Below are 22,158 nucleotides of genomic sequence, written 5' to 3' on the forward strand. Positions count from 1 at the left end.
AGGTGAAGTGCGATGGCTGCATATCTTCAGTCCTCGTAGATAAACTGACTGGAAGGGTTCTGAGGTCTTATGGACAGAACGTACTCACTCTATCAAGATGTAGAACCGTCAAAGCAGAGAAGGGATCCTTTTTTCAATAGCTCTAAAAACTATGGAATAATCTTCCAAAAATTCTAAGATTCCAGAGTTCCTTAATTACCTTTTAAAAGAACTCTTAAAACGCATCTGTTTAGATAAGAATATTACTTGGGTACAGAATACGGGAACACGTTTATACCATGGGTAGATCTGACTCTACATTACCACTTGCTCAACATTGGCGAATGAATCATCAATTGGACATTAAAATGAACGTGAGATTTATTGGACTCACACAGGCCTCCGTGGGTGAAAGAGGCGGTAATAGAGAAGTCCTCCTACGCCAGATGGAAGCCCGCACAATTTGCAAATTTAGGGCAACCGAGTTTGGCCTGTACCAAGATCATGAGATGGCGTATTTTCTTTAAATATTCTAATGTTTATATTGATTTGTACTATGTACCTTTACTTGAAGTCTTACCAGCACAATGTGTCATCTAAGCTATAATTTTTACCATTGACTACCACTCGCAGACTCAAACGATGCATTATGGATGTTGGTTAAAAGGTTTTATTTATGCAGCGTAATCGGACATCATTTGTTCAGTCTAACCATTAGACACCCGCGTTTACTATCAGCCTTATAGCTGTTATTAGCCTTCTGGCTATATAGTATCACATCTCCTATGGACTTCCGCCCCTAATATCAGCTATATAGCTGTTATTTCGGGCTTTGTATTATACATATATTTCTATTTTTTGAATAATCGGGTCCAATTTCTATTAACCTATAATATTATATCGATATTGAAAACCCTAGGGGTTCTTGCCTAATATTCCACCTATATTCCGCACTAGCGACACGATTTGTGCACGAGCCTAGAACATGGCGCTCGTCTTTTGCCTGACTTTCTCAATAAGACCTAATAGAAATAGTAGCAGGACTAAGATCGTTATGACAATCCGATCAAACTCAGGACAAGCCGCTTTTAGTTTGGAATTAGACGGTAGTAGATCTTGTGTGTAACGTGGAGGTAAGCCACATTAACAATTGTTATCTATGCATGAGCCCAAAACATGGCGCTCGTTTCTTGCCCGACTTTCTAAATAGGACCTAATAGAAATGGTAGGAGGACAAGTCGCTCTCAATTTGAATCAGACGGCAGAAGATTTTTTTGGTGTGCAACCTGGAGGTAAGCTTCAGGCTAGTTTGCTTCTCGTATTTAATGGTCTTTTAAACCATACCATGGGGTATTATGAACACGAGCGATACTTTAACGCTGTCCATATTACGAACGTAATCATAACGCGCACATTTAAATATACTATACACGAGCGCATTTGTAGCGGGGTGTACCACATGGCCTTATTTCGACCACTTTTTGTTTGCCGTGTTTGCTCTAAATTGAATGTTTGTTACGCGCGCTCTCAATAGCATTTTTCTGCCACATGACTATGCTTTAGCAAGTTCCGTTGTTTAATCAACAACTAATACTATTCATTTATATATCACAAATGATACCTAAAGTCAACCAAATGTATTGGAGTTTTTGGTTAACTCGTGATTTTTTGACCTCGCTTTCGATAGGGGGATTTATCCCATGACAGTTTGTTACAATTAATTGAACATTTTCGAATTGGAATATAGGTAAGGCCTCAATGGGCAAAACTGCTTTCAACTTATCTATCTATTAATGATACCTTTACTGAAGCATTCAATTAACATATTGTTTCTATATTTTTTTCTCTATTGTTTTCTTCTTGCACTTAACTTCAACCTCCTCCCCTTTCCCCCTTCCCTGTAGCTCTGTGATTACACTACACCATGTTTATTTTATGATCTGTTTTTATATTTATTCGCTTTTTTGATTTATAATATATGCTCATTGTAATATAGCTTTACTATTAGCCCTGATTTGAAAAAGACACTGATGTGTCGAAACACGTGTTATCGCTAAGGGGCAACACAATAAATATCAACCGCTTAACAAAAAGTGTGGCGCAGTTTCTGAAGTGTGGAGCATTATCTCTAAGAATATTATCCTGGCTGAACACCTAGACTCTTGTCTTGTTCATTGTTTAATTTTATATATGTATGTCTACCAGTTAGCGCCTTTATGCCTCAGGGTCCACAGGGTTCTTAACAAATACCGTAATGTAATGTAACGGAGTAAGCCTATGCGGGTCCCCCTAGACCCATGTAGATAAATCAAGACATCCTGTAACACCCACCCCCCCCGGTACCTTTCCCCTAACTTGCCTCCCACAGGCGGGCTACAACATTCTTTCCTGCAACCCCCTCTTTTCCCTCAGCTTGGTGCGCCTGTGTCGATTGGCGTGTGGGCACCTTACACTCATGCCCCCTCATTGAGGGGGTTTAACCGGGCCTCTTAGGCCCTTTTTAGTTTAGCTGCTTGTCAAAAAGTTCATCCACTACCACATTTTCCGTTTGAGTGGTTCTCTTTCCGGTCTTTGTTCTTACCTTTTCTGACCCTTCTCAATCTTCAGGACCCTCGTACCTTCCTTGCAGGTGGCGATCTGCTGCTGTTTCCCTTCCCATTCAAACAGAAGTCAAAGGGAAGGGTCCATTTATAGCTTATGCCTGCCCGCATTTGGGCGCACACCACCGGGCCCATCATCCTATGCTTCACCAGGGTGGTCTGGGCCCGGTGCTGGAATAGCTGAAGTTCCAAGCCATTGTAGCTGATGGATATGGCCCTCCTGGCAGTCGCCAGCTCCTTCTTTCTGCCGTACTTTTGTAAGGCCACCACTACATATCTGGGTCTGGCCCCTGGCTTTACCCTCTTTTGCCCCACTGTGTGTATGCGGTCCAGCTCTGTCACCGACCAGTCTTCCATCTCCAGCAGGTCTGCAAACAGTTGCTGCGCCATCGTGCGTAGATCCTTGTCTGCCACTGCCTCAGTGAGGCCTTTTACTCTGATGTTAGATCTTCTGGAGCGGTTTTCAAAGTCTTCACTCTGACTCTCGAGGTTCTGCGTGACCCTTGCTAATTGCACTACCACTTGATGATCTTCCTTGTGTCCTCTGCAGCCTCTTGTATGCTCTCAACTGCATCGGTATGCTCCTCGTTTCATTATGTCCCCCTACACCTCTTGTAACCATTTGGACAGTTCCGTTTGCATCATGCTCAACTGTGATTGAATTGTGTTTGCCATCTTGTCCCCAAAATCCTAAAAGCATTGGCTAAGGACCACCTAGGTGACCATTTAATCTTTTGCATTGCCTGCCAGTGCCCCCAAATCCTCTCCTGCCTCGAGCCCCTGATCTCCCCAAAGCCGGTACCTTGCTGTCTCTGCACCAGAGCCTCTGCAGAATACCCTCCTGTAGTTTCTTCACCTACTTGAGGGCAGCTTGCATGTCCTACCCCTTGTTTTGGACTTAGTGCATAGGCAGGTCTGATGGGGGGAGCCCTGCCTCCTCCTCTTCTCTCTGATATCGTGTTGCACCCTTCAGACCTCTTCTGGCCACTTTTTAAGGGCGCAGGAACCTCCTCCCTCTGCCGCTTTGTGGGTCCGCCCTCGACTGTGCGGGCATTGGAACGCCCCTCTAACTGTGTGCAGGTGAGCCACTGTTTGTCCTCCTCGGGTTTCAAATTACTCTCCTCCTGACCCTGGTGCCAGGATCATTCTTCCCTGAGCCTGTCCAAATGGCTTCTCTTTTATTCTTCCTTGCCCACCAAAGATGTAAATGGACTCTTTATCCCTCTATTCGGTCTCTGCTTTGCTCAGGATTGACCTAGGGAGGCCAGAGCCCCACCGGTCACTGTCTCTTATGCGCCTCTTGCTCCCTTGCTGTACTTCTGGATGGGGGTGCGCTGGCTGAGGCACTATATGCAGCTCAAAAATGTATCTCAAATGGGCCTCCAGCTGCCCCGACAATAACACAGCAGGGCCTCCCATGGTCTTCTCTGCAAAGTGTTGGCTTCAAAGCTTGGGCAGGGGCCCTCCTGCCGCGCACCCCCACTCCTTTCTGTCACTCTGTTCAAAGCTGGTGATCACTGCCTGCTGATCACTGGCCAGCCTCTGCCTGCTTACCACCTTTCCTTGGGCTAGGGCGCACACTGAAATGTGATGGCGCTCCTCTGGGGGGCCAGGGTGGAGCCGAGTCTCTCAGGGTCACCGCCTTCCTGCCTCTTGACTTTCACTGTGCGGCCCCTCCCGGGCTTCTTGGACACTCTGGGTGCTCTTCTCCACTGCACAGCTCTCCTCAGTGGGCTACGGGTATGGATCCTCCTGATCTCTCCGTTGAGACGCTGCTTCTCCAGCACAGGGGGCGGCTCGGTCCCACCTCGATCTTCTCGCCAGCAGGGTAGCCCCCTGCTCCACTAATCCAGCCCCAGTAGGCCTCCAATATCACAGGCAGCTCCTTCATGACGGGCTCCTCTGCTGTCCAGCAGCGGCTGCTCTCTGCCGCCTCGCAGCCTTTCTGAGTCCTCGGCTGCTTCAGGTCTCCTTGAGTGGTTCTTCTTGCTCGCATTCTGCGAGCGTGTCTCTCAGCCCGGCCTGCACCGGCCGCAGGCGCAGTGCCTCTGCACCTCTGAGACGAAAGCCGTACACCCGGCTTTGCCGAAGTCCCCCAGCGATCCAGGCTGCTGCACTCCACCATTGCATCCTACATCAATAAATGGGGTGCATGCTTTGTTTAGGCCTCTGCCTTCCACGTTGGCCCAACGTAGTCTCAAGCTTTACCCTGCGTCTCAAGCTTTACCCGTGCCCCATTGGGGATTGTGAGGGTGATGGGTGCCTGCTTTTGACTGGGATGGCAAAGGATTCTCACCCAGGGGGTGCATGCTATGTTTAGGCCTCTGGCTTCCGCTTTGGCCCAACATAGAGTCAAGCTTTAACCTTGCCACATTGGGGGCATTCAGCTTTTTCGTAGTTGCACTTGTGCTGAATGACAACCGGTATTAGGCCACAAATCATCTTACAAACTATGATCTGAAATAATCAGTAAGTAATCCCCAAATCATCAAGAACAAACATCTTTCATGCTGAAGCTCTTGAAGTAATCAGCAGGTCATCCCATAACCATCCCCAAATCATTAGGGACAAACATGATGATGCTCTTGAAGTAATCAGCAGGTCATCTCAGAATCATCCCCAAATATCACGGACAAACATGCAATCTCTTGGAAGTGGAGGAGTGGTCCGAGTTGGGTGGGGGGAGTTGAGGGGGGTGGGGGAACATATAACTGAATGTATACAGTAGCAGTTGAGAAATGGTTTGTAAATGTTATGTAAAAACCAATAAAAATTGTTTTTAAAAAAAAAACATGCAATCTCTTGAAGTGATCAGCAAGTCAGCCTAAAATCGTCAGGAACAAAGAGATTTTCTAAAATAGGGATGATGTTAGCATAATCATTAAGTCATTCTAAGCTCATCCCCAAATCATCGCCCACCATTCTGAGACATGTGCTGAAGACTTTAACAGTGTGATGATGTCTGATGTGGGAATGACTTCTAGTGTAGTTCGACGATCATCGGATGACTTCAGTTTGGTCTCTAAAGTCCTGCTTTTAGAGCATGGGGGGGAGACGCTGCCAGTTTTGAAAAAGGAATTTTTTAAATAAGCATAGCTTTTGAAATTGCGTATTGTCATTGCTGACTCCTACTTAGAGGTTAGTTGATCTATTTCCAGGCATTCAAAAGTTTAAGATAGAAATTGCTGTTAAAACAACCCTGCCATTCTGGTGTATATTTCACAACATCAGACGATACTCCAGTAACCTGCTCATTTCCTTTAGACATAACCCAGGTTCCATTTCTTTGAGGACCGTAAACAAAATTAGCAACAATAAAATCAGTTTTGTACCCATAACCATGCAAACGGGAAACAAACTATTGCAAATTTAATCTGCAGTGGATAATGCCAGATCAGCTTTAGCTCATGGGTCAGAGGTGGATGATCTGAATGAAACACACAACCTAGATATTTTATTTCGGAGACCTTGTTTAATGATTCCTCCCCTGCCCAATTCCATACCATGGTTCAGATATGTCACATTTTTCTGTGTTAAATTGGGACTTTGGGCCTCATTACGAGTTTGGCGGTAACTGTGCCTTGTATTACCATTCCGCCTCCATGATTGCCGGAATCACTGGGGTATTACAACCCCGGTAATTCCGGAGGCGGAATTCTGTTAATCCCTATTCCCATGGAGTCCCATAGAACTCCATGGGAATGGGGAAGTGGAAACACCGGCACCATGCTGTGATGGTGCCGGTGTTTCCATGTCCGCCTGCAGGTGGGTGGTGTGACAACTCCTGCCTGCAGAACTCTTAATCAGCCGGTCCGGAAAGAACGGTGGTGGCCCTTTGTTTCTCAAATTGGGCTTATAAAATGTACACTATCCCCCACTATGTCTTTCAAAATTATTCTAGACTATAGACCTCCTCGTTGGACAAAAACCTTTCTAGCAAACCTGGCCCAATTCTTTGCCACAAAAGCCCTTGCATTTACCCAACTTCTGCTCATAGGTGACCTGAATATATGGCTAGATGGCCCAACTACACCTGACTCAGCTGAACTATGGGAAGTCATAAATAGCTATGACTTGAGGGCCATGACCACCTCATAGCTCCCAACCTTTTGTGTCACAAAGGTGGATGAAAACACCTGATTTTGTTTTTTTGGCAGGTGAGCTCATAGAAGTGAATGGACGTATGAGGGACTTGGCAGGTGATTCAGCTGCTTGCAATGCAGGTGAATTGAGAGCTATGCCACCTCTCGATCACATCAAAATTGGACATTGCCTAGACTTGATTCTGCTGCAGGGTACAGGTATACAGATGGATAAAACTCAGTTGATAGTCTGTTCAGATCACTTTATTAGGTTTGTTTAATTTTTTACGAGGAATGTACTTAGTTAATAAACAGGAGGAAGTTCTAAAATCCTGCAGTAAGAAGGATCTGCTTAAAATCTAAGGACCTAATCTGGCAACTGCCCTGGTTGTCCCAGAGTCCAACGCAGGGTGCGACAAATTCTTTTATAAGAGTACTCGAATCTTGGAATTAGTATGTGATTCAATAACCTCTTGGAAATGACGAATGTCAAAATAAATGGACAAACCCAGGGTATTCCCCCTTTCTTGCCACTTTGAAACAATCATATCGCAAATTGGAAAGAATATGGAGGAAATCTAAAAACCTTGTTGATCATGAAAAAGTTAAGATCGCCATCAAACCTATATAAGAAAGCAATATTTGAGGCCAAGGCCAATTACTTGCAGGAAAAAAAATTGCAATATCCCTGAATAGGCCTCGAGAACATTCTCTCTACCATCTCCAACTTCTTAACCCTTCCAGTGCTGCCCCTAACATTGCCCCTTATACCTCAAAAGCGAACAAATTCTTTATGAATCCAGTTAAAGAACATGAACCAACACAGATAGATGCTACACCTGGATTTGTGACACTACCAGTAGCATTTTTCGATTTCTCTCCAACCAACATGGATTTGGTAACATCCCTTTTATCTAAATTAAAACCAAATAATGACAGATGCATGCTCCTTGGCTAACTCATTTTATAACCACATTCATCAATCTGTCCTTAACTCGAGGCATAGTACCTGCTGTCCTACCAGCAGTTAACCCTTTTTTTTAACAAAGCATCCCTGAACCCTATAGATCCACAGAATTATAGACGAGTGGTAGGTATATTGCATGACCCCTGGCCCGAGCAGTGGGGGCCCCTGGGCCACACCATGGTGTCCCTTCAAGGGCCCAATCATGTCCCCTCCCCCAAGACTCTCTTGGAGTCGGTCCTGGCGCCTTTGGCTACAGGCTCATATGGCAGAAGGGAGAGCTGGAGCTCCCAATGGCAGTGTCACAACATGGATGCCCCCACATGGTTCAGTTCCTACAATCTATGGATACACTTTTACTTACAATTCCAACATCCATATTTGTACACATAGGCGACAGAGGTTTTTCAAAATATGGGCCATTATGCTATCACTCCACATCCGAAAAAGAACTACATCCCTTAATTCATTTCAGAAAAAAGTAAAGACCCATTTGTTTACTCACACATTATTTTTTATTTTTTCTGTCCTTTGGCTTAAGAGTTTTAATGTTTTAGTTTGACGATAATATAATCACGTCTGCGCTTGGATGCAGTTTATTCTGTTACACCAAAATCCAGTATTGCTGTGGATGGTATTGTGCTAAGAATGCAGCTGTGAAAGAGGATTTGAATGTGTTTGAGTTTGAGGTGGCTGTGATGCATATAGGACTAGTGGTTGTCGGGTGGATGTGAAGGGTATGATGATAATGTGGTTGTGATATTGATGTAATGTGGTTGTGATGTGGGGGTTGCGTTATTGTGATGTGGTTGGAATGAGATTGTGATTATGATGTGGTTGTGATGAAAGTAGCTGTGACGTGAATGTCATTGTGGTGTAATTGTGGCTGTAATGCGGATGTTGTTGGCATGTGGATTGGGATGGGTTGTGTTTATTTTGTTAGTTTGTTAAATTTGTTTTTATTGTTCTTGCTACAACAAAATTCCATGACACTGTTTCACATACATGGCAGCTTTCAAGACCACAAAACACCTTTCATAGAAGTAATTTCAACTCATAAAGTCACGATGTCTGTGCATTTCTTGGGGTTACATCTGGAAAAAACAGATGACAACCCCCACCTACCCCTCCCTCCAGGGTAGCTGCCAGGTGGTTACTCTACTCCAGTGTCTCAGCACACAGATGAGGGCTATCTTTGTTACACAGGAGTCGACTGCTATAGCAGTGCACTCTCATGGGCTTCACAGGGAGTATGTCTGGGCAACCGCATCTGTATGTTGGGTATAGTAGTCAGTGGAGTTCTCCACTGCCCTCTCTCTCAGGCAGTCGGGCCTACTCAGGTCATAGATTTACCCAGGAAGGGAGCCTATTCCATCTCTCTGGCCGGCTTACAGTCATGGAGTGCACCAGTCAGGTTTTCCATGTGGTAAATGTACCTTGCCTTCACCCATTGTTCCCTTGACAATATCGTCTGTTTCCAGCGTATTATGACACATGCACAGGGCGCTAGCAGTAGGAAGTGCACCATGTAAGGAGAGTCGCCTCCAGTCCTCCTCACTCTTTTGTACCCGAAAGTACCAGGAGTGGTTCGGGTCTTCTCTAAATCTTGTCTACGGCCTTGTTTCCACCCCAGGACCTCCCTCCATTTAGATCTGCATCTTCGGGCATGTCCACCACATATGCTACTAGTCTGCGTTTTTGCCCACACTACCTCCAGCATCTTGAGTTGACCCATGGGAACACCATAGAAAGGCGGACGGAGTCCAGCTGCCACCTGTGCAGTAATTTAATGCTGTGGAGTTTGTATTGACATGGAATGGAGGTGCAGTGGGCATTCGTGCACATAGTTTTCCACTGATGCTCTTCAAACTCCACGCCTAGGTCTCTTTCCCAACTCTTCTTGTATGTGTCAATCTCCCCCTTGAGCGCTGCCAGCAATGATTGGTATAGTGTAGAGATTAAGCCCTTCATGGACTGGGTCGTGCAAGCTTTCTTCCAGGACCCCCAGCTCAACATATTCTGTCCCCTTTACAAACTGTCCCACCCCCTCCAGGCCTACCTTGTACCAGTCCTAGAACACAAACGGGTCATGTATGGTGACCCCAGCCATGTCTCCTATTGCCCTCCCTAGTGTTCACAGAGGGCCTAGGACTGTGTGGTTCTGCACTTTGCGTGGGACCTCTGACCACAGAGCCACTCTCCCACCTTCACGGAACACAGGAGGACGTTTTTTTGGTTACCCATTGTTTGTCACTGTCCACGCCTAAGTGCTGTACTAATGCCCTGAGTGCTGCTCTATAGTAAACATGCATGTCTTGGAGCCCAACGACCCTCCCCTCCCCCCTCTCTTTGGGTTGGATCAGGATATTGTATGTTACTCGCTGTTTATGCCTTTTCCAGAGGAACTTACTAATCCTTCAACTCGCGTAAGTGTTCTTCTCACATAGCTATCAGCAGCATTTGGTACAGGTATTGTACTTTCAGATGCAGGGACATTTTGATAGTATTGAGCCTCCCTAGCCAGGACAACATGAGTCGCGACCATGTCTCCCTGTCTGTAAAAAGCTTGTGCCACAGCGGGGGGAAGTTGGCCTCATATAAATCTGCTAAATTCCTAGCAATTTGTATCCTGAGATATTTGATTTTGTGCCTCTCTCTCGGGATCCCAAACTCCTATAGGTTGTCATCTAGTGCATGCCCCTCTCTAGTGCAGGGGAAAAGGGTTGATTTGACGGTGTTGACCTTGAATCCTGATACCCCTCCGTAGTCCACCAGGAGTGCAAGCACCCTTCTGGTGGAGTTTACGATGTCGCGCACGTGGAGGAGCACATAGTCAGCGTACATGCCCAGTTTGTTTTCGGAGACACCTACCCTTTTGCCCTTCACACCGTTGTCGCCCCTTAGCTTGATACCCAATGGCTCCAAAGAAAGGGCAAACAGTAGGAGGGACAGGGGACATCCCTGTCTTGTTCCTCTCGGGAGGCTAAACGCTGGCACAGTTTTGCCCTTCACTACCACCTGCCCGCTGGGATCCGTGTATAGTGCACTGATGCTTCTCTTTGCTCTCTCTCTGAAGCTCACTTTGTCCAGGACCGCGAACATGAACCTCCACTTGACGCGGACCAATGCCTTTTCGCCATCTAGGCTAATAAATGCAAAATCTCCCCATCCCGATCCATGTGGTCCATTAAATTTGTTGTTTTCCTCATTGCGTCCACTCCCTGTTGCCCCCAGATGAACCCAACTGGATCGGGGTGCATTAGGCGGAGCATCATTACTTCCAGTATGTGGGTGTAGATCTACTCGTTTAAATTGAGCAGGGATATCGGGCTTATAGGATAGACATAGGCCCGGGTCCCGGCCTTCCTTGGGTATGAGAGATATTAAGGCCTTGCTAAAATATAGGGGTGCCACCCCAGTGTCAACAATGTTGTTTTAGAGCGTACCTATGTGCTCTAGGAGTGTGTCTGCAAAACGTTTGTAGAACCCTATTGTGTACCTATCCTCCAGTGGGGCTTTCCCGATGGACTTCTTTTTATGTCCTCAGTAACTTCTTTTGCCGTTATCGGGCTCCATCTCGTCCGTAGTTCGTTTCCCCATAACTATGTCTCGCAGGTATTCCTCAGGTGTGCACACACCTGCTGGGCTTTGACTCTCGTAGAGCTTTTTGTAGTACTGCACAAAGCCCGTAGCTATCTCTTCAGTCCTCGTTCGTGCCACCCCGCCTTCATCTGTTATTGCTGAGACACACCTTTCTGCCTGTTGCACCTTCAACCTAGCTGCTAACAGCTTGTGAGTGTCTCCTCTTAAGCTCTGCTCGCTTTAGCTTCAAAGCCTGGAGGTCTCATCAGCATAACCACCTCCCGTGTGCATCCAATCTTCTCCCTTTTTGATTTCTCTCCAGAGAGCTTCCTCCATGAGCTTCCTCTCCCTCTGTTTCCTGGCCCCTTTGCTCATTTGACAACCCCTCCATTTGGCTTTTCCTGCCTCCCAAACTGTTTATCGCCACCTCCCCTGTGTTTCTTTTAAAATATTCCGTTATCTCATAGCGGAGTTGCTCTTCATGCCACAAGGATTAGTTGCGCCTCCACCTGGTGTCTGCCCTGCTAATCCCAGCTACATCAGTCTTCATGCTCACCATGTCTTGGTTAGTCCAGCCCACTGGTCTGTGCTTGCAGCTTGCCAGTCGCCCGCTCTGGCCCTGTTCAATAACACAGTTGATTTGCGTGTAGGTGGAGTGATGCATCGAGTAAAAGGTGTATCCCTTCTGGTTGGGTCGGACTGCCTTCACTTGTCTGAGCTCCCTCGCTTCTATGGCCAGACCCAGGGTTCCCAGTCGCTCTGTTAATATAGATTTAGTGTCTGGGCTCTTTTCAGTCTCTCAACTGCCCAGGAGTTGAAGTCGCCCCTTAATATTGTGAGGTCTCCCCCTAATGCCATGACCATGTCCAGCGCTACCACATTGAAAGCCTTTTGGCTCTGGTTGGGGGTGTAAATTGTGACCAGCACTACTGAGGCCATCTAAGTCGCCTTGCACCACCCAAAGTTGCCCCTCAAGCTTCTTGAATATCACCATCCCCTTCAGGTTCAGACGCTTATGTATTCTCATACCCACCCCGCACGTTTAGCTTCCCCTGAGGCTCATTGGACTTTCCCTATATTCACCCCCCTGATCGGTCTCTCCTCACCAGCTTTTAATCTCATCTTCTGTAGGAATAATATATCCAACTTGCATCCCTGAATTCTCAGGCAACTAGTGATCTCTTTGTGGGAGAGGTGAGACCTTTAACATTGAGACTGTGCACAGTGCGCACTGAGCCCTGTGGCTGCATCATTGTCCTTCCCGCCATGTCCCGTCACTCCTCCACTCTATAGTAGCTGCTTCCTTCGGAGCCCCTATGCGCGTTGACTTCTGCTGACATATGCACCACATCTGTTTCCCTAACCCCGCTCCCACTCACCTCCTCCACCCTCCCAACTTGCATTATGTTCAACCTTAAACAAATCAACATTATAACCATTGGAGATTGAGAGACACCCTCTCCCTTGTCTATGACCCCATGTCGGCACTCTCGCATGAACCTCTGCATCCAGTTTTCTGCTGCCCAGTGGATACTGGTCAGTCCAGGAATCCCTGCGCTGCCGTCATGAGCCTTGTGTGCTTTTTCAGAGATGCTCTGTTGCCTCATGTATTTGCAGCCACGCCTTCCTCTTCTCGGATGCAGTGAGGCTCAGTAGTCTCCCTCTCGTTCAGTCTTCTCCGTCGCTCCAGTTGGAGCTTCCTCGGGTCTCTCTCTCTGTTTGATGTTAAGTGGCACACACCTGCTCTGCTTCATCCGCCGATGTTATCCAGTAGTCCATTGACTCCACCTCAAACTGCAAGGTGAAGGGGTAGGCCCATCGGTATCTGATTTCTTGTTCCGTGAGTCATTTTGTTAGTGGGTGGTGGCAGTCTCTCCTTCTGGACAGTGTCATGCCTGAGAGGTCTTGGAAAAGTTTGATACTGGAGCCTTCGAACTCTAAATCCTGGAGCGTTTTGGCTATGGTTTGCACTTACACTCTGTCCTTGTACCAGAGGAACTTCGCAAGGATGGATCTTAAGCCGTTGCCAAAGGGCTCCCCCCCCACCTCTGTGGGCGCGCTCCAGCTGTACTTTCCTTCCGACTTCAACAATATTTCCACAATCCCCTGTACCTTGCGTTTCTCTGTCCTTCTCCGCCCGCAGTCCTTACGTTGTTCCTCCTCTCATGATTTTCCAGGTCGTCAAGTTTCAAGGCCACTTCTCTCCCCCCCCGCCCCACATCTCCAGTTTCCGACATACAGGCATCATGGCTCATTTCCAGCAGGTTGGTGTTCAGTAGGTTTGCATGTTGTTGCAGGGTGCTCTAATTTCAGCTAAAATGCCCCCAACGTCCTCTGGTGGAGAACTGCAAGAGGGCCACCTCCGCCGGGAAGATTGCCATCATCTCCTTAGTCCACCTGCTCTTATTTCCCCACACTTGCGGGTCTGCTTAGCATGGCCCTTCTTTGCAGTGGACACTGATGCAGCCGCAGTCTTGTGGTGGGGGGACTGTTTCAGTTGCGCAGTCCTGTGGGTGCCTCTGCTCCTGCGCCTGAACCATACTAAGTACCTTGTGTAGTGCAGGGCTCCCCCCTATGCTGCCACACATTGATGCGAGGGAGGTGTTGGCCCAGTCTGGCCCACTGGGCAAATCCAGGTTGTAGGCCTGTGCCCTGGTGCCTGCTGCTACTCTCAGCCAGCCTCTGTGAGCTTGGGGTGTCACTAACTCAGCTTGAGCCTTGTGCACAAATGCAGGTAGTGGCACCTCGCTCTCTGTGGGGTATGGAGCGGGGGCCCCCCTCTCACCAATGTAGGTCCGCTCCTGTTAATGCACTTGCGCTTCTTTACCGAGAACTCGGCTCCTTACTGCTTTGTTACAGGGGGCCCTCCGGCTCTGTTGACCTCCATCCGCTCTGTGTATGGAGGAGGCACTCGCTCACTTGTGCAGCTCACAGGGACTCCCCGGCTGTAGTTGGTACCCGGTTGGGATGCTCCTCAGTTCACCTGCCCGGGGGCACTCTGCGGTGGTGGTGGGCGCATTTGAGTGGTCACGCAGGGATCTGTGCGCCTCCCCTCAGTGGGTGTATTCCACTCCGATGCCAGGCCACACCCGGGCAGCCCAGCCATTGCCTTCTTTTCTGCTGGGGTTACTGTCTCTGCCAGGCCCCCTCACTGGCCTGTCTCAGCAGCTGCTCCGCAGATATAGTGGTGTCGAGGAAGCATCCTTCCAGGACCCTACCAGGTGCTGCCTGTGGCTCTGCTGCTGCGCTCCTGGGGTCCCTTCCTCCTTGCGCTGTTATGCCGATTTGCCTGTTTTCACTGCTCAGTGTGGAGAGGTCCCTCACCGGCGATCACAGCCCTGGTACGCCACAACAGGTGCCCGGGTCTTTGCGCCTCACAGTGCCACTGGCACTGTATTTCTGCTCCCTTGTCATCACATTAGACTTGCATGGTCCTAAACTACAGCTTATGCGGCCATCTTCCTCTGCACCCCCTGGTGGTCTCTGATGGGTTGTGGTTTTGATGTGGTAACCATTGTCATGTGGATGTGGTTATGAAGTGATTGTTGTGATGTGATGCCATGGATGTGGTTTGAGATGAGGTCTTGATGCTGTGATTTAGATGTGAGTGTAATTACGATGAGGTAATTGTGGTTTTTATCTGTGGATTTGATGTATTTTTAATGTGGATATTGTTGTTGATTGGACGTGTGGCTTTGCTGTGTTTGATGAGTTTGTGATGGGGATATAGTTGTGCTGAGGATGCGGCTTAGCCACTAAGGACTCCGAGGAGGAGTTGAACCTCTTTGTTCATAATTAAAATCATAAATCAATCCACAATGGGAAGCTTGCAGTTGATGGCTTTCAATCAGGTTCAAAGTAAAAAGTCCAAATGAACCAAACAAAATATTTGCTTCTTTCAAGCCAGCTGCTATGATGATGAGGGTGCACCTTCATGGCTGTAGTGGCTTATACCAGGCCAGGGCACTACTACAGGGCTGGGAGATAGACACCCGCAAATCATCCAGCCTGGTCATGCTGTAATGGAACCTATATTATGGTTTATGCTCTGAGTTCATGACTGTTAAATGTCACTTATCATTTATGATATCAACTTTGTCCCACCTGTGAACTACGTTGGTGTATTCGCTCTAACCAGTTGATCAGTTTATGTCATTTTAACTACACATGATTTAAGCTGTCACGAGATGACATCTGTGTCCATTTTAGGCCAGTTATGCAAGTGCCTGGAGTTTATATGTTGATGTTTGACTTCATCTTTTTACCGGATGTGTCATGGCACTAGGTCACACCAGAGGAGGGGGAGTGTTTGTGGCAAAGGACCTACCGACTAAATTTCAGATGACTACTTTGAAATATGGCATAGTTTACATTGTATGCTCGGGAGTCTGTGCTTAGTTCACCCTGCAATACCCCACCTTATGTAGGTGGTGTCTGTGTGGGTATTGCTCTGTGGATTATTAATCTATGCTCCTGAATCCATTATCTCTATTCTCTGTTTATTAATGAGGAGCATTTTGTATTGAGATATTAATGTATCTTTATATGCTGATGATTGAAGGGGCTGATTATGTCTGGCCTGTTTTATCGCAGAGCGGGCTCTAAAAGTCTTCTATTCACTGTTTATATTGAGGGGAAATATGGTATTCTATTTATTTACTGTGTGGACTATAAGGACCTGATTGTTCCTGAGTTGTGGATTCCTACTTAGGTTATTATATTGTGTTCTTTATTGACTGGGAGTATGGTTGGTTGCGTGGTCATTCACATACTGTGGTCTCATTACTGAGGACCCTTAATCTTGTAGTGGATATATGAATATTGAGACTTGATCCAGTAGCCTGGAACATCGGAAAACTATTATAGAATTCCTGGGTTGAAGTTATGGAGCTGACTTCTAGAATACAACACATATATTTATAGAATACTTGACTGGCAATAGGAATGTTCACGCAAATGTGTATTGTTTAACATGTTATGTAATGTTTTCTAGGGGTAGTATTAGCTTAGGTTTGGTTTGTGTGAATTTAAAGAGGCGATATATTTGTTATTATAGTTTATAGATTATTCTTATTATAGGACATGAGAGAATTTACATTATTCAATTTATAATGATTGTGGGCAGGTTAAACCTTGATTGGAAAAAGGTTGGAACACTACTTGTTGTAGAAATTTGTTGTAACTCACTATTACTTGGGGGTTTCCCTGAGGTTTGGTTTTTATTATGTGTTTTATGTTTTTTGTGGCTTTGTTGTATTTGTTTCTTATAACTGGTATGTCTGGATATCTTGTTTGTTTTTTCTTTATTTGGATAAAGTTCTGCTGCATCAATGGATGGGAATGAAATGGGGATCATCTGACCTCTCATATTGGAGGAAAGGGTTTAATTAATATTCGTTTGGAATTTGTGGAATGGATGTAGGTAATCTGACAACTACGACATGGAATGTGATTGGATTGAAATGCCCAAAGAATAGGAGGAAGGTTATGGCGCGATTATGGAGATCTAGGGCTGACATTGTTTTTCTGCAGGAAACCCACTTGATAAATGAAACTATGCAATGGCTGGTCAATTCCAAAAATTCTAAGGACTTGTCGAATTGTTACTCTTCTAATTCTAGAGGAGTGAGTATTATGTTCAGGAAAGGACTGCAGTATAAGGTGAAGAGGGTGGCGATGGTTTCGGAAGGGCAAATGATTTTTGCTGATTAATTTATAGGGGAAAGATGATTAGATTGGGTTGTATTTATGGTCCTTGTGTTTCTGGTAAAGTTTTTTTGGGAGAAAATCTCTGAGATGTTGAGTGGAATGAATGGTGAAACAATAATTCTGGGAGGTGATTTCAATTGTGTTCGAGATTTCAAACTAGATAGGATCTTTACGTGTAGGTAAACTAATGTGAATATTTGTGGGGAATTTGATCACTTTCTTGATAAATTCGATTTGATATATGGAGGGAATTGCATCAATTGAAGAAAGAGTTTACATTCTTTTCTCCAGTACATGATTCATTCACCAGATTAAATTCTATCTTTGTTACCAAGGCTTTAATGGATAAAACTTGTGAAGTAAATATAAGGGCGCAAGGAATTTCCGATCATGCTTCGGTTGATCTTTGTTTACAAATGGATGTGGTAGTTCCGTCTTTTAGGAAGTGGAGGTTGAAGACGGGAATTTTAGAGGAAAAGGAGGTGTTAGTGGATTTACTGTCCCGTATGACTGATTTTTTTTTTTTTTTTTTTACTGAACAAGGGTTCTGCTGATGAAGGGATAGTGTGGGATAGTTTTAAGGCTACAATCAGGGGTTTTCTGATTGATTGGACTTCCCGTCGTCGGACAAAATCTATGAAAGATATTAATATATTGGAATCACAGTTATCTAAACTGCAGCAAAGATATACCCGGAGTGGAAGGATAGAGGATAGGACTTAACTGAATCGAATTCAGGAGAGATTAGCCAATGCAAACAATTTATTGGTGGAAAAGGGTGTTTTTTTTTCCAAAGCAAAAATATTGGGAAACTGGTGACAGGAGTGGTAGATTACTGGCAAATAGATTGAGGGGCATGCATAATGAAACTTTTATCAAAGGGATTAAAGATGATAACGAACAATTGTTGTGGAAGAATAAGGATATTTGTTCTAGTTTCAGAGACTACTACAAAATGTTGTATACGGAAGATGTATCAATAGCCAAAGAAGACTTGGAAAATCTATTTGAAAGTATTCCTATTAAGAAATTGTCTGTTGATGATAATGTGGTATTGGAGGCGAGCATAGGCGTTGATGACGTTCTTTTGGCAATTGGACAAATGCAATTGGGGGAAGTCTCTGGGTTTAGATGGATTGCCCATTGAGTTTTATAAAAGATTTGATACTTTTCTAGCTCCAAAATTGTGTGCTTTGTTTAGTTCTTTCCTAGAAAGGGGACAGTTGTGTCAGTCAATGACTGAAGCCATGATTTCTGTAATTCCTAAAGAAGGTAGCGATAGTAAAAAAAATTATAAGAATTCTAGACCTATCTCTTTATTAAATGTAGATCTTAAACAAAAATATTATTAGCAAATAGGTTAGGTGTTTGTTTTGGGAATATTATTCATGAGTCTCAAGAAGGTTTTATGAGGGGTAGGATCAGGTTACGATAACATCAGGACATTAATAAATGTAATAGGTCTTCATGGTAATGGAAAGGCTAACACTGCCTTGGTCTTTATGGATGCTGAAAAGGCATTTGACAGGGTGAACTGGAATTTTCTAGACTTTACTATAGAGAAAATGGGTTTTGGTATTAGGTTCAGAGAGACTGTTAGTAATCTTCAGAATTCAGCTAAAGCGCGTGTTTGGGTCAATAGTGAAATGTCGGAAACATCCACTCTTGGTAGAGGTATGTCCTTTGTCGCCTTTTTTGTTTAATATTGCTCTAGAGCCCTTGGTACCATTAATACATAACGAGCAGAGAATATGTGGTTTGACATTCAGAACAAAGGAAATTAAAAAGCTCTCTTATGCGGATGATATGGTGGTGGTGCTTTCAGACCCTGAGAAGGGGAGTATGGTTCTTAAGGAGATTCTTGAGAAAGTTGGTAAATTTTCGGGTTATAGAATCAATTGGGACAAAACAGAAGTCTTCCCGCTCTCAACTGCAGTCAGAAGGGAAGAGTTTGTGGAGTGGAATTGTAAATTGTCAGAGAGTTGGGTAACATATTTAGGGGTTTTTCTGATCAAAGATGTGCGGAAAATGGTTCAATTTAATGCAGCTAAACTGTTGGATACACTTGAGAGATACTAGAAAATGGTCCAGATTAGATTTGGGATCTGGGCTAATATCAACACTATTAAAATGTCGCTTCTGCCTAAGGTTGTATATGTTATGCAGTCAATCCCTCTGTTTTTCAAAGAAATTACTTAAGGATATTGATCGGGTATTCCAAGATTTTCTTTGGGGTGAAAAAAAGCCTCCTAAAATTCCAAAATATATTTTGCAGAGGGAAACTAAGGAAGGGGGATTTGGATATCCAAATTTGGGTGAATATTATAGGGGTTTTGTTTTCAAGAAGGCTGCCCAATATGCGCAGTCAGAGACTGTAGAAGAGCCAATTTGGTTGACTATAGAAAGAAATGCTTTGGTGCCTTTCAAATTGGAAAATATTTTCTCAATGGGGACATTGCCTAGAGGTTCTACTAAGTTGCCAACTATTAAAGTGTCTAAAGACTCAATGTCGTGGTGGGTGCTTAACTTTGAGGGCATTGTATTTTTGAATCATATTTCTTCAATTTGGTGTAATTCTGCATTACAAATAGGTAATAGAGTTTTGTGTTGCCGTAGTTGGATTTCAAAGGGAGTGTTGACATTGGGAGATTTATTGTGAGATGGGGTCTTGAAGTCTTTTGAAGAACTTCAGATAGTTTTATTTAAGTGGCCGAGAAAAGAATAGATATAGGGATCTAGAACGTCTTCTGACCCAAATATTTGGTATGATGGATTTGAAACTAGAGAAGGAACCGAGGGGTTGGACCATGTTCCACTTGTTGCCACATAATGCATCCACGTATCTGAAACTTATGCGTGTAGATGATTCAGATTTGCAGTCCTGGGACACATTGAAACAGAAGTGGGAGATGGATTTAGGTTTTGCAATCAGTGATGGAATCTGGAAGTATGTATGGCAGATTGGTTATAGTAGTAAGATGGATCTCGAGTTACGTCTTGTACATCAGAAGATTTTGGGAAGGTTATTTTGGACTCCAGTGCAAATGTATGGTTGGGACTATTGGCTGAAGATATTTGTTGGGGGTGTGGATGTGAGAAGGGGACGTTGATTCACATGTTACGGAGTTGCTTGAGAGTGTCGACTTTTTGGAAGGAGGTGTTGGTTAGGTTAGATATCACTTTGTCGATTTTCCTTTCCAAGGGAACCTTTTCAGGTATGGATATTGCCAAAAAGAGGTTGTTGTTTGAAAACTCGTTTGTATGGGTGTTAGATGGATAAGATGGGAAGGTTTAAGGAGATTGATTTTTTTTTTTGTTTTTTTGTTATTCTTATGTTGTTATCCATCCTTTTTTGAATTTGTTTGGAAATTATAAATAAAAATGATTAAAAATAAAAAGACAATTTTGCAATTAGACCGACATGTATTTCTCCATCAATTTAATCTTAAATTAATACAGTAAAATGTGTGGCTGTCAATTGACAAACCAGGATTTTTTGTACTGAGAAATATAGATTTTTTTTTTTTTAAACCCTCAAAAATATAAAATATAAAAATAAAACAGAAGTAATAGAAATATAATCCATAAATGTTTTTTGTTTTTGCTAAGGACATTACATGCCATTAATTCTTCTTTACACCCATCCAACAGGTTCATGGGGGAATCGTATTAACTCCCATTTGATTCAGATTCCATGTTCAATATTGCATCTCTAGAACTCCACCAGCGGGACTTCATAGCGCTGGAGGCCTTATTCATAGCAACTAGTTTCCGCCACTGCCCCACAGAGGGGAGAACATCCCAAAACAAACATGACCAGCAGATTCTGAATCCCTGCCCCTAAGAGAGATGAGAAAAATTAGGGTTGTCAGCAAAGGGAAGATCATTATATTGTTGCAAAGGTGATATATAGGATTTCAATAATAAAAAAGAAATATAGTTCCTGCCTTGAGGGTGTGTCCACCACAAAAGTAAGTACTGCAGCGAGGAACATGGGCAATGTACAGTAATGGCAATCCTTAAAATGTGCACTTTGCCAAAAATAACTGACGAGGGATATGTAACTCATGATGAGTAACAGATGGTGCTGAGTGTGCATTGGACAATGCAGGGGACGAGTGAATTTTGATGCAGTTTTTCTGTTTCTCTCCGTATTTAAATAGGCAAAAGGTGGGGATCCATGCACTTCAGACAGCCGGATCGGAACCACAGCAGTTGATTGTGTCTCCTTCCCCTCCGAACACTAAGGTGCTTCATGCCAACACCTCTGGCTTTTGTGCAGATACAGTGGATGAATGTGTGGCGCCCGAGGGTCTAAGGAGCATGTGCACAACCGTGCACCCATCTTCAATGTTTATGCTCACAAGCCTGATGTAATTGTAAACCAGCTTGGGCAGCCCGTTTCGAGGTAAGGTAAGGGCTCTTTTGTGCATTCACAGTTGTTCTCACCTCAGTATTGGAGTGTTTCTGGGAGCAAAAGGTGGGGATCCATGCACTTCAGACAGCCGGATCGGAACCACAGCAGTTGATTGTGTCTCCTTCCCCTCCGAACACTAAGGTGCTTCATGCCAACACCTCTGGCTTTTGTGCAGATACAGTGGATGAATGTGTGGCGCCCGAGGGTCTAAGGAGCATGTGCACAACCGTGCACCCATCTTCAATGTTTATGCTCACAAGCCTGATGTAATTGTAAACCAGCTTGGGCAGCCCGTTTCGAGGTAAGGTAAGGGCTCTTTTGTGCATTCACAGTTGTTCTCACCTCAGTATTGGAGTGTTTCTGGGACAGTTGTCATGGGCATAGGAGCCACTTAAGATCCAGGTCCTGCAGTAGAAGTGAAAAGGATAGAAGCAACCGGGTCACTGCTCCACATCCCCTACCAGGAGTCGGCATCATCAGTGCTGTACTTGTTCTTTCTCCCACCATCAGAGACCAGCCTAGGATACCCTCACAATGTGGTCAGAAGAACAACTTGAGAAGGTCATAGAGATACAGTGAACAGGATCCTAGACAGACTTTTTTCTGAACAATCGCTACCAGTTATAATCCCTCCTGTAGGCTCACAGGTTCCTTCTGTGCATCTTCCACTGCTAGCACCACCTTCTTGACTGATGGGGCATGACCACTCTAGAGGAGGCCCTCGCATCCGATGCCAACCATCTGGCATCAGACCTGAGGAAGGAGGGTACATTCCTCAAGGTGTTAATTGAGGAGGTAATGGCATACCTTATAGTCCACCTCTGC

General features: G+C 44.9%; 1 protein-coding gene across 4 annotated transcripts in view; it reads left to right on the forward strand.

Annotated features, from left to right (window-relative positions):
• AFG2B (AFG2 AAA ATPase homolog B) overlaps positions 1–22,158 on the forward strand; it is a 275,189-nt gene that overhangs the window by 45,384 nt on the left and 207,647 nt on the right. Inside the window, exon 1 of one of the 4 annotated variants that reach the window (XM_069624941.1) lies at positions 21,318–21,324. The exons of 1 other annotated variant lie outside the window; for it this stretch is intronic. The gene's annotated coding sequence lies outside the window, so the exon portion shown is untranslated. Of the gene's footprint in view, positions 1–21,317; positions 21,325–21,373; positions 21,640–22,158 lie in introns of those variants that run through there. 2 more of the 4 variants (XM_069624938.1, XM_069624939.1) reach the window with 2 other exon arrangements.

The sequence above is a fragment of the Ambystoma mexicanum genome, chromosome 11 (genome assembly GCF_040938575.1).
Source record: "Ambystoma mexicanum isolate Mex_15411 chromosome 11, UKY_AmexF1_1, whole genome shotgun sequence".
NCBI classification, from domain to species: domain Eukaryota; kingdom Metazoa; phylum Chordata; class Amphibia; order Caudata; family Ambystomatidae; genus Ambystoma; species Ambystoma mexicanum.